This window comes from Bubalus bubalis, chromosome 2, assembly GCF_019923935.1.
Source record: "Bubalus bubalis isolate 160015118507 breed Murrah chromosome 2, NDDB_SH_1, whole genome shotgun sequence".
Taxonomy (NCBI): domain Eukaryota; kingdom Metazoa; phylum Chordata; class Mammalia; order Artiodactyla; family Bovidae; genus Bubalus; species Bubalus bubalis.
Window position 1 is genome coordinate 12,408,529 of NC_059158.1, and position 12,810 is coordinate 12,421,338.

The 12,810-nt window shown below is 42.6% G+C and overlaps 1 protein-coding gene across 1 annotated transcript in view; it reads left to right on the forward strand.

Annotated features, from left to right (window-relative positions):
• The first annotated feature begins 7,072 nt into the window (after positions 1-7,072).
• The window catches only part of CAP2 (cyclase associated actin cytoskeleton regulatory protein 2), a 136,242-nt gene continuing 130,504 nt past the window's right edge, over positions 7,073-12,810 (forward strand). Inside the window, exon 1 of the mRNA XM_006072506.4 lies at positions 7,073-7,473. The gene's annotated coding sequence lies outside the window, so the exon portion shown is untranslated. The remainder of the gene's footprint in view (positions 7,474-12,810) is intronic.

Consider the following 12,810-nt stretch of genomic DNA (forward strand, 5'->3'; position numbering starts at 1 on the left):
TCAAATTCATTATCTTATTTCTTCTCAATAGTTAGAATTTTAAAAAATATATTAAACATCATGGACAACAGTTATATTTTCTGTACTATCTCAAATGCACTGGTCTATTTCTCTGAGCTCTGACTAAATCTGGATTTGTTTCAGTAGCAAATCAATAAAAACTGCTTACTGACCATGGATTACATGTCATGTTCTCCTTAGTTAGGACCACTGTGTACAGCTATGCAGGTGTGCCCTGCACAAGGGCACCTGGCCAATGGATGAATGGAGGCTATTTGTTCACATCTGCCAAGAGGAGGAGGCTACGGGCAGCCCTTTCTTTAGCATTCAGTTCAGTTGCTAAGTCGTGTCCGACTCTTTGCAACCCCATGAATCCCAGCACGCCAGGCCTCCCTGTCCATCACCAACTCCCAGAGTTCACCCAGGCTCAAGTCCATCGAGTCAGTGATGCCATCCAGCCATCTCATCCTCTGTTGTCCCCTTCTCCTCCTGCCCCTTATCCCTCCCAGCATCAGAGTCTTTTCCAATGAGTCAACTCTTCACATGAGGTGGCCAAAGTATTGGAGTTTCAGCTTTAGCATCATTCCTTCCAAAGAAATCCCAGGACTAATCTCCTTCAGAATGGACTGGTTGGATCTCCTTGCAGTCCAAGGGACTCTCAAGAGTCTTCTCCAACACCACAGTTCAAAAGCATCAATTCTTCGGCGCTCAGCTTTCTTCACAGTCCAACTCTCACATCCATACATGACCACAGGAAAAACTGTAGCCTTGACTAGATGGACCTTTGTTGGAAAGTAATGTCTCTGCTTTTCAATATGCTATCTAGGTTCTTTAGCATTACATCAAGTGTGCCTTAGAAAGCATCACTACGAACAAAGCTAGTGGAGGTGATGGAATTCTAGTTGAGCTCTTTCAAATCCTGAAAGATGATGCTGTGAAAGTGCTGCACTCAATATGCCAGCAAATTTGGAAAACTCAGCAGTGACCACAGGACTGGAAAAGGTGAGTTTTCATTCCAATCCCAAAGAAAGGCAATACCAAAGAATGCTCAAACTACTGCACAATTGCACTCATCTCACACGCTAGTAAAGTAATGCTCAAAATTCTCCAAGCCAGGCTTCAGCAATATGTGAACCATGAATTTCCTGATGTTCAAGCTGGTTTTAGAAAAGGCAGAGGAACCAGAGACCAAATTGCCAACATCCGCTGGATCATGGAAAAACCAAGAGAGTTCCAGAAAAAAAAATCTATTTCTGCTTTATTGACTATGCCAAAGCCTTTGACTGTGTCGATCACAATAAACTGTGGAAAATTCTTCAAGAGATGGGCATACCAGACCACCTGATCTGCCTCTTGAGAAATTTGTATGCAGGTCAGGAAGCAACAGTTAGAACTGGACATGGAACAACAGATTGGTTCCAAATAGGAAAAGCAGTATGTCAAGGCTGTATATTGTCAACCTGCTTATTAAACTTATATGCAGAGTACATCATGAGAAATGCTGGACTGAAAGAAGCACAAGCTGGAATCAAGATTGCCAGCAGAAATATCAATAACCTCAGATATGCAGATGACACCACCCTTATGGCAGAAAGTGAACAGGAACTAAAAAGCCTCTTGATGAAAGTGAAGGAGGAGAGTGACAAAGTTGGCTTAAAGCTCAACATTCAGAAAACGAAGATTATGGCATCTGGTCCCATCACTTCATGGGAAATAGATGGGGAAACAGTGGAAACAGCGTCAGACTTTGTTTTTCTGGGCTCCAAAATCACTGCAGATGGTGACTGCAGCCATGAAATGAAAACACGCTTACTCCTTGGAAGGAAAGTTAAGACCAACCTAGATAGCATATTCAAAAGCAGAGACATTACTTTGCCAACAAAGGTTCGTCTAGTCAAGGCTATGGTTTTTCCTGTGGTCATGTATGGATGTGAGAGTTGGACTGTGAAGAAGGCTGAGCGCCGAAGAACTGATGCTTTTGAACTGTGGTGTTGGAGAAGACTCTTGAGAATCCCTTGGACTGCAAGGAGATCCAACCAGTCCATTCTGAAGGAGATCAGCCCTGGGATTTCTTTGGAAGGAATGATGCTAAAGCTGAAACTCCAATACTTTGGCCACCTGATGGGAAGAACTGACTCATTGGAAAAGACTCTGATGCTGGGAGGGATTGGGTGCAAGAGGAGAAGGGGACGACAGAGGATGAGATGGCTGGATGGCATCACTGACTCGATGGATGTGAGTCTGGGTGAACTCCAGGAGTTGGTGGTGGACAGGGAGGCCTGGCATGCTGCAATTCATGGGGTTGCAAAGAGTTGGACATGACTGAGCGACTGAACTGAACTGAACTGAATGATTAACAGTAAATTTGAACTGTATATTGTTCTGCTTTGAGGCACTTAAATATAGATAGATGAGACCTGGAAAAAATTTTAAGAGAGTGATTTCTATATATTGTAATGAATAAACTGTAAATGTATTCAATTTCAAAGGTATTTAATGACAGAAGAGATGAATGTGGACTGGAGTATTTAGGTATAACTCCAACAGATCAGCGGAATATAAAAAGAATCCTTAGGTTTAAGCCCAGCACTCTTATCTATTTCTAACTACATAAAATTTTCATGCAGGGACAGTCTTATCAGCAAAGTGGGTTAATAGAGACATGCCCGGTCGTCTGAGTGGTGTCCACCAGCCCTCTTCATCATCTCAAATGCCGCTGAACCATTCCCCATGCTCTCCTTGATGCCTGCGATTAGTGAGTTAGCCCTTTGAGTTAAGGTATGGCCATCACAAGATGTCCTTTAAATAAAGAAGATATTCCCCAAAGACTGAACATACCAAACATGGTTGGCCAGGATGATTCTGATCAGCAAGCCTGATCACACCTTTGTTCTGGAGAGCCAGAGACTGTTCACCTAAGCCTGAGATGCTGGCTTTGTGGAGGGACTTGGAAAGAAAAAGCAGGAAGGAACCTCTTCTCTGCACTTCTGTAAAATCACTGGTACCTTGATCAATTTTTAGACATAGATGACTCTGAAAAACATGATGAAAGCTGTAGAGTATCTTCCCAGATAAATGCATAAAACCTAAAACATTGCACATGCCTTATGGAGCTCACAGACTCCTGAAGCCATCTAGGGATCTCGGGTTAAGAATCTCTCTTCACTGAACGAATAAAAAGTGCTATTTTTATTGTCTGCAGTGCTGTGTAAACTGGCATTGCTCCCCTTCATTTTCTTTCATTTATAGTTCATCCACTCACCTTTCATGCTCATCTTTCCCACCCCCTACCCCCATCCCCACCCTCATTGGTGGGTGGACAGAATCATCAAAATAATGACTAAGAATCCTCACCTTAGGAAGAAGAGGTATGCTGCTACCTCCAATTTATTTCCTTGCGCTAGAACTATGTAACCAAGAACAAGGTGTAGCCAAAGGAGGCTGGGGCTGTGTGTGGTGGTGGAGGGGAAGGTGGGCGATGGAGGTGATGATGCAAAGGCTATATGGTGTGGCCAGCTCTGGCATAGTTGTAACTGCTCCATCCAGTGAAAGCTCAGTTTAACTCCTGCACACCAGGGAACAATCAGACCACAAGACGTAGCCATTAAGGAGCCTTATAGATGCTGGGTCAGGACAGACGGAAGTAAATTAGATAGAATTCTTTACTAAGGACCTTCACATGGCAAAAGTTTGGACTATTTTAAATTTGTTTTTAGTGTCTTTGACTTTTGGAACACACACTGCCAATGGAGAGGAGAGGGTCAGGATGCAAGAGCTGAGCTCTCCCCATTCCCTATTTGAGAAGAAACAATGTAAATAACTCATTCACATGGTAAGTGTAACTTTTCTCTACTATTATCAGGCTCTGTTTGCTTGGTTATTCTCAGTACCCACTATGTGTAGATCAGCTGCTGATAAATTACCATTGATAACTTTCCACCTTGGAGTTATTAAAATGAAATGCAATGTCTCATTGGACATTGGTAATGTTTTTTCTTCAAAACTCTTGAAGAGTGTTTGTGGAGACCTGTTGTTATTATTCTTTCTTCCTCATGGGCTTGGAAAAGCTCCAGAAAAGCTGTGAAGACTTCCCTGGTGGTCCAGTGGCTAAGACTCTATGCTCCCAATGCAGGGATTCAGGGTTTGATCCCTGCTCAGGGAACTAGATCCCATGAGCCACAACTAAGAGTTTGCATGCTGCATCTGAAAGCTCAACTGCTGCCACTAAGACATGTTGGGTGCGGCCAAAGAAATATTTTTTTTAAAAAGGCAACCTTGGCCATTCACTTATTAAAAATCTGCATTAAAAACTAAACATTAAAAAAAAACAAACAAACCCTGTGTTCATTAGCTGTTTTCTGCTTACTGGTATGATCTCTTACTGGAAAACGGGAAAGGGGATTCAGGTAAAATAGCAAAGGGACTATAATCTGGTCTCAGTATGTCAGCAGCCGTGAGGGTAGGTGATCCTAGCAAAGACCCTTCATATAAAATTGTCAGTTTAAATGTTTTATACTATATAAAGAAATGTAGAACAGCAGAACCATTCCAGTGATGGGTCCCCCTGTTTCCCACGTGTCTGTCATGTTATCAGCTTTCTGATATAGCCTGGCCGGTAGCAACCAGAATGTTATCCAGAGACAAAATCAGTGGGGAGGAGGAGTCTCAGATGCAATGCAGAGGTGGAATAAAACAAGAATATTGTTAGCTTAGGCAATGAAGGGGACCTTAATTCAAATGCAATGTAACGAAAGGGTGTAGAGGTTGACATGGCACCAGCCTCCTTGTAAAGCAGATAATAAGATCATCTTGTAAGGAGAAAGGCAAGGTTTGGGGATGGAATCTCAAGATCCAAAAAGATTTAGAAGAACCCAGTGTCTGCCCTGTTCTTTCCAACTCTACCACCTTCAGAACTAATTCTGTAGAAGAAAACTGTATCAATAAATATGTACTCAATGATTTCTTAAGTGTCAGGCTTGAGAAGATAGCCTTGAACCTTTAAATAGACATGATCCTTGCTTTCTTGGAATTTTTGAATCTAGTTGGAAAATATGGACAGTAAGTGTTAGAGAGCTGTGAGGAAGAAGAGTTCACTGGGGGGGGGGTGTCCCCCCCCCCACCCCATACAGGCATCTGTCACATAGCAGACAGATGCTATGCCAGGTGCAATTTGTGAAGGGAAGAATTCCGGCACCAGGTTAAGACTCATTACTTTCCCATTCAAACTAGTGAATTATTTCTTAGAAAACTTCTCTGTCTCTTATCTCTTTCCAGTCCTGGATGGCACCACCAAATCAACTGTGTCATAATTCTCATCCAAAACTGTCAATAATACCCCAGTGCCTGCCCCTTAGGGTTCAGAGAATTTAGGCTAAGATTGAAGGTCTCCATCTGCTGGGGCCTAACCTTTTTTTTCCCAGATCTGGGTTCCACAACTCTGCTCTCATATAAGTTCATGGATTCTCCTTCATACATGTCCCATCCTTCACCACCTCGCCACTTTTGTTCCTGTTGTCCTTTCATCTTGAGTGCCCTTCCCCCCACTGCCCTTTCTTACTGTCCTATTTCTGCTTGAAAGATCAACTCTTACTTCCACCAGAATGCATTCTCTGGTTCCCAGAATTAGAAAAAACCTCCCTCCCCTGCATATCCACAAACTTTGTTCATACTTCTCTTGGACCATGTTTTAAAGTCTTCCTTACAATGTGGTTATTTTTATACTCTCTTTATCTTCTTACTAGCTTATAGATCCAAGGGGAGGATTTGTGCCTCATTCATTCACCTTTATACTCCATAATACTTTATACTCCAGTGCAAAATACACTTAGCCAAAAGAAATGCTCTATTAATGCTTGCTGAAGTTAATGCTAGAGAAAAAAAAAGTCATGTTAAACTGGAAACTTTGAAGTTTCCTGTGAACCTGTAAAAATTGGTTCTTAAGGATATATTAATTTTTGTATTCCTGGAACATATATATGTATATATATTTTTAAAGATTCGTCTGTTCATTCATTCTTCAGTAAAAATGTATTGAATACCTATCAAATGCAAGGCATGTGCACAGCAGGGACAGCACTGATCCTGGATATGTGTAATGTATCCATTCACCTAGCGATGTGATCAATGACATAAACAATGTCATTCTGTTTCCCTTCTTTCCAGACAAAGGGGAGCAAGAAGGCACCCCTCATCACCAGTGTTGGACAAAGAACAGTGTGTGATAGGAAAAAACCTTAAGTTGTGACCTCTGGGGTGAGAATAGCCTTGTCACGCACAGAACCAAATTACATGCAATTTTAACACCGACAGAAAATACTGGCTTTTTAGACACTATCCTAGTATTTGCTTAGAAATTTTGCTTTAAGAAATATCAATGCAACCCCGCCCCCCTTTCTTCTCTGTAATTATTTTCCTAGCATTCATTCAGTGAAGAGCTTCAAGTCTACTTTTTCAGATTGAAATAAACTAATGAAAATTGAAAATCAATGTTTTCTTTCTAACAGCGTTAACAAAAAAAAGTAAAAATCTCCAGTTTTGTAATTGTAGTCAACATACCAAGAGGAATGGCCACAAATACAATAAAAGTAGATTGGTTTAGGGTACCAGGAAGTGGGCTTCCCTGGTGGCTCAGACGGTGAAGAATCCGCCTGTAATGTGGGGAGAGCTGGGTTTGATCCCTGGGTAGGAAGGATTCCCCTGGCGGAGGGCTTGGCAACCCACTCCAGTATTTTTGCCTGGAGAAACCCCATGAACAGAGGAGCCTGGCGGACTACAGTTTAGGAGGTCACTAAGCACAGCACTTTTATCCTTAAACAATCAGGCAATTTTTACAAAAAGATGTTGTATGTAAAGTACATTTTAAAATACATTGTTAAAATGTTGTTACAAAATATGAATGCATCTGAACTTGGTGTCTAGCTGAAGTGTTGCTTCTCCACCTCCCTCTCCAGCCAGGAACTTGATCCCTCTACTGGGGTTGGGGAGAACACTGGCCGGTCTGTAGCTCCCCAAGGACCCATCCTTTCTCTGCACAAGCCTTTGAGGATCCAATCTTCGGCTCCTTCAGCCAGGAGCCTCCCGGATCTTTCCAGACTTCTTTGCAAGGCTGCCTGATGCAGCGAATTCATTTCTGTCTGAGCCTGCCGCCCTCTGCCTTCCTCCTCTCGCTCTTTTCTCCCACGGCCCATCTGCCCCTCCTCTCCTCCATCCCCTCTCTCCCCTCCGCTCCCCTTTATTTCCACTCCCCCACGGCGGAGCTTGGCTCCCCTCCCTCCCCCCCTCTCCCTCTCTCTCCCTCTCGGCGAGTCAGTATTTGGAGCTCCCGGAAGCCGCCGGCCACTCTCCCCGGGAGCAGCGTGACCGACACCGACTCCTGCTAGGGGAGGGGGAGGAGGAGGAGGAGGGGAGGAGGGTGCGCGAGTGGCCGAGAGCGGATTGGCATCGCCAGCACCGGACCGCAGAACCCGAGGGCAGGTAATCCAGAGCTGCCGGGCCGGGCCGGGCCGGGCCAGGAGGGGCGCGGGGTGGAGTGGGGGGAGCACCCCGCGGCCGCGCTCGGAAGTTGCGCTCCATGGGTGGGGTGCAGAGGAGCCCGGGCCGAGGCGCGCGGGGAATAAAGGCGCTTGCTGGCCGGCATGCGGGAGAAGCGGGCGGCCGCGGGGCCTGGGTGCAGGGCCCGGACGCGGGGGTGCGGGCGTGAGGGGGGCACCCCATCTGGGTCAGCGCAGCAGCGCTCCCCGCCCCCGCCGCCTGCCCGGTGCGCGCCGCGCAGGCCGGGCTGGAAGGCGGGTACGGGCGTGGAGCGGGCTCGGGGCTGGACCCATGGCTGAGGCCTCGCAGCCGCACTCCAGGCGGATCTAACTTTGGGGGTGCTCGCCCCCTCTGCTCTGAGCCTCAGGGGGTGCGGGGTATTGGGGAAGGGGGGTTGTCATTGGACTGAATTTGATCCTAGCCAGGAAGTGCTGGAAAGAAATGGACCTGGCTTCTCTGCAGAACCTGACCTGAGGTCTTGAGTCACTTAAAAAAAAATGTACTGGCCACTGAGGCATTGAGGGACAGCTCCGAAGAGGTCACCTCGCCACCTTTCTTTCCTTTCCTTGGGTAGAGGGTTTGGTGGAAGCAGCTTCGTTATCTTCGCTTTGGGGACTAATAATCGCATATGCAAATAGCCTTGCCTTTATTGCCATCAGAGTGATATCAGACATCACAAATAGGCTGCAGGGTTTAGCGATATTTGAATTATTGCATTCTCTAAAAGGAACTAATATGGATATTGAACTAGAATTAGGTCCAAACAGCCAAAGCGGAGATGAACACAGCAGAAAAGATCAAGAACCTCTGCTTATATAGTCAGAGGAATGCAGAAGTCTATGGGACTTAAACCACAAAAGTTAACCAGAATTGTTTGCAGAGTACTATTTCTTTACTGCTTATATAAGACTTTTTTAATTTAAGGAACATGGCTTAGAATTCTTGGCAAAATATCTAAGCCCATGTAATGTAAGGTTACGGCTGTGGAGTGATCCTTGGGGGAATTGTTCTTATAGTTATTAAAGTCCAGTTAGACTGTAAGCCTCCTGAGGGCAAGGGTGGGGTTTTTTTTTTTTTATAAAGATTTTATTGCACCAAGCAGTATTTGACTCCGACCCTTTAATGAACAGGCAGTAAAAGTTTGTTAAAATGATTAACCCAACGGTTTGAGTGTGGTTGTGACTTTTTGAAGATACTACATTATTTTTTAAGGAAACACTACTCTTTGATCTCCAAATCTAAAAGTCCTTAATAAATTAGAACTGAGGTATCATAAATATTTATTAAAATTAAAGAGGAAAAAATTGAGAAATCATGAAGGTAAATGTCAAGGCAGTATTGGCTAGTAGGAAATAGGTTTTTGCTACTCTTGTAGAAGTGAAAAGTATTTTAACTTGTTGATATAAGGTAAGGTTTAGAGTAAAGGGCTGGATAGTAAACTTGTAGACTTTCTTGGCTCTGTGGTCTCTTTCGTAACTACTCATCTGTGCTGTTGTAGCTTAAAACCAGCCACAGAAAATGACTAAAGAAATGATGTGACTGTATTTCACTTTATTCGTGGACACTGAAATTTGAAGTTCATATAATTTTCATCAGTATTGAAATTTGTTATCCAGCTCTGTGACCCCGTGGACTGTAGCATCTGCCAAGCTCCCCTGTCCTTGAAATAGTACTGAAATAGTCTTTTTTTTTTTTTTTTCAGGCAGTAAAAACTGTAAAATTCATTTTTAGCTTGGGAGAGGATGGGAGACACAAAAGCAGCTGGAGAAAGGGGGCAGGTTTGTCACGTTGGTAGTAGTTTACTATTCCCTCCTACCATGTGTAGAGTTTGGAGGGGAACCTGTTTTTTTTTTTTTTTAAGATTTTTTTTCTTGTTTTGATGTGGACCATTTTTAAAGTCTTTATTGAATTTGTTACAATATTGCCTCTGTTTTATAGTTTGGTTTTTTGGCCACAAGGCATGTAGGATCTTAGCTCCCTAACCAGGGATTGAACCCTCACCCCCTGCACTGGAAGGCAAAATGTTAACCACTGACCTCCAGGGAAGTGCCTGGAGAGGCACCTTTCAAAAGGGTCAATGGGCCAGATTAACTGGGGGCTTAAGTCATACCAGGAGCTTCCCTGGTGGCTCAGAGGTTAAAGCGTCTGCCTGCAATGTGGGAGACCAGGGTTCAATCCCTGGGTTGGGAAGATTCCCCTGGAGAAGGAAATGGCAACCCACTCCAGTACTCTTGCCTGGAGAATCCCATGGACGGAGGAGCCTGGTGGGCTACAGTCCACGGGGTCGCAAAGAGTCGGACACGACTGATAGACTTCACTTTCACTTTTCACTTAAGTCATACCCAGGAGTTAAGTTAATACCTTCAAGAGTAGCATTAACTTATTTTGGGCATTGCAGTGTTTTGTGTCGAATATTTCCTAACAGACATCTTTATGTATGAAGTTTCCTTTTTAATTCATCAATTATGTGATATACATAAAATAATTTGGTAAGTTTATGTAAATTGTAAACATAATATTCAGATAACTGCCTGTAGCCCTGTCACGGGCTTCCCAGTTGGTGCTAGTGGTAAAGAACCTGCCTATCAATGCAGGAGACATAAGAAACTCAGGTTCGATCCCTGGGTCAGGAAGATCCCCTGGCGGACAGCATGGCAACCTACTCCAGTATTCTTGTCTGGAGAATCCCATGAACAGAGGAACCTGCCAGGCTCCAGTCTATGGGGTCTCAAAGAGTCAGACATGACTGAAGCAAGTTAACATGGCAGCCCTTTCACTAGGGCTTTCAGCCCTTAAAAACTAGGGCTTATGGACTAGATAATTGTGAAAATATAACCCACAGAATGGAAGAAAATATTTTAAAATCCTATATTTGATAAGGAACTTTTATCCAAATATATAGAGTTCTTACAACTCAATAATAAAAAGTAACCCAATATAGAAATTGTCAAGATATCTGAATGAATATTTCTCCTAAGAACATATACAAATGGCCATAAGCACATGAAAAGATAGCTCAACATCATTATTCGTCAGAAAGTGCATATCAAAACCACAGTGGGGTACCACTTCACACCCACTAGGATGGCTAGAATAGAAAAGTCAGATAAGTGTTGGTGAGCATGTGAAGGAGTTAGAACCCTTGACACCCTTATATGTTGCTGGTAGAAATATTTCTTGTACAGTTGCTTTGGAAAACAATTGGGCAGTTCCTCAAAAATTAAACAGAGTTACCATGTGAAACAACAATTTCACTCTTAAGTATATGCATCCAAGAGAAATGAAAGCACATGTCGGCACAAAAACCTGTACATAAATGTTTATACCAGCACCATTCATAACAACCAAATTAAAAATAACTGAGATGTCCATAGGCTGAGGAATGGATAAATAAAGTGTGATGTATCCATACAATGGGATTTTATTTGGCCATAAAAAAGAATGAAATACTGATTACATGTACCTTGAAACCATTATTCTAAGTGAAAGGATTTAATCAAGAAAGACCACACATTGTATGGTTCTATTCATATGGAAATGTTCAGAACAGGGCAATGTATGGAGACAACGTAGGTTAGTGGTTTCTTAGGTGTGGAGGTTGATGGTGGGGGTGGGGGTGATAGTGAAGGGTGCAGGGTTTGTTTTGAGCTGGCAAAATGTTCTAACATTAGCGATGGCTGTGAACATCATCAGATGGTGCACTTCAGATGAGTGAATCGTACAGTAAGTCCCCTACATACAAACCTTCAAGTTGCAACCTTTCAAAGATGCATATGTATTATAAACCTATTATAGTACTATAATCATATGCGAGCCATGTCTCAATAAAGTTGTTAAACAGAAGGCTAGAAAAAGAGGACTAGATTGCTACCCATACTGTTGTATATTTCTTTATGCCCTTCTCCTCTGACATTCACTGTACCCATCCTTACACTGGATTTTGTGTTGACCATTCCTGATTTTATTGTAAAATGCTTTTGTGACATGTATATGTTCCTAATCAAGTATGTCTACATTTGCTTGTTTTTCTAAAACCATATCTTTTATTTTACATTTCTTTAGGAGGGACCTTTTATTTTGTTTCTGTCACTGAAGGGGTTTTTTCTGGCTGTGCTGGGTCTTTGTTGCTGTACTCAGTCTTTCTCTAGTTGCAGCACACAGGCTCTGGAGCGCGGGCTCAGTGGTTGTGGCGAGTGGGCTCAGTTTCCCCTTGGCGTGCAGGATCGCAGTTGTCAGACCACGGGCCAAACCTGTGTCCTCCACATTGGAAGGAGGATTCTGATCCACTGGACCACCAAGGAAGTCCCTTTGTTTTTGTGTCTGTGTACTTTTTAATTTATAAAAAGGGTATATGTATATTATAACCTTACTTTTAAAAAGCTAAAAACTAAGTTTTCAAGGATTATCCATGTTGTTGCATGAAACTATGTATTATTGTTGGCAAATATTCCACAGTTTATCCTTTCTCTTATTGATGGACATTAGGGTTGGTGCCCATGTTTTGTTGCTTTGGAGACTTTTTTCCCATGTGTCTGGGTACACATGTGTCTTCTGTGTAAATGTGCCATGTATTTTAATTACCAAAAAGAGAGTTGATTGACATATACAATAGTGGTATAACCCCAGCTTATTCATTCCCCTAAACCAAGTGGTTTAATCTGATACCCTATTATAAATCTCATCCTACTTAAATTCTAGTTGTAATATCTGGTTTCTCATCACCTAAGAAGCATGGAAAAACACTATTTTAAAATGCTAAAATGAATTTGCTTGATAAATATAAGCAAGCTTCTTCCACTGTGAAAGAGGGAAGTCCAATGAAGTTCCACAGGATAAATGTTACTTGTGTGAAAAAAGTCTTGGTTGTTCAGTCATATCTGACTCTTGGCAACCCATGGACTGTAGCTCTCCAAGCTCCCCTGTCCATGGAATTCTTCAGGCAGAAATACTGGAGTGGGTAGCCATTTCCTTCTCTAGGGAATCTTCTCAATATCTGCATGCCAATACACAATTACTTGCTTTATTATCAATTTTCTACATGTTAACTTTTAATTACAATAGCAGAGTCCTGGACCAGAAATGACTGAAATAACCCAGAAGGATGAGTAATTATGCTACTCAACTAAATTTTAGTCTCCCTAAATTTTTCCTTACATTGATGATTTAAATAATTTTAATATTTCATCACCATGTGATGTTAAGTATATAACTCAAGGAGTTCAAAAAAATTGAGTGACATTTCTATTACAAAATTTCATCCATTTGCATCTCATTATATGA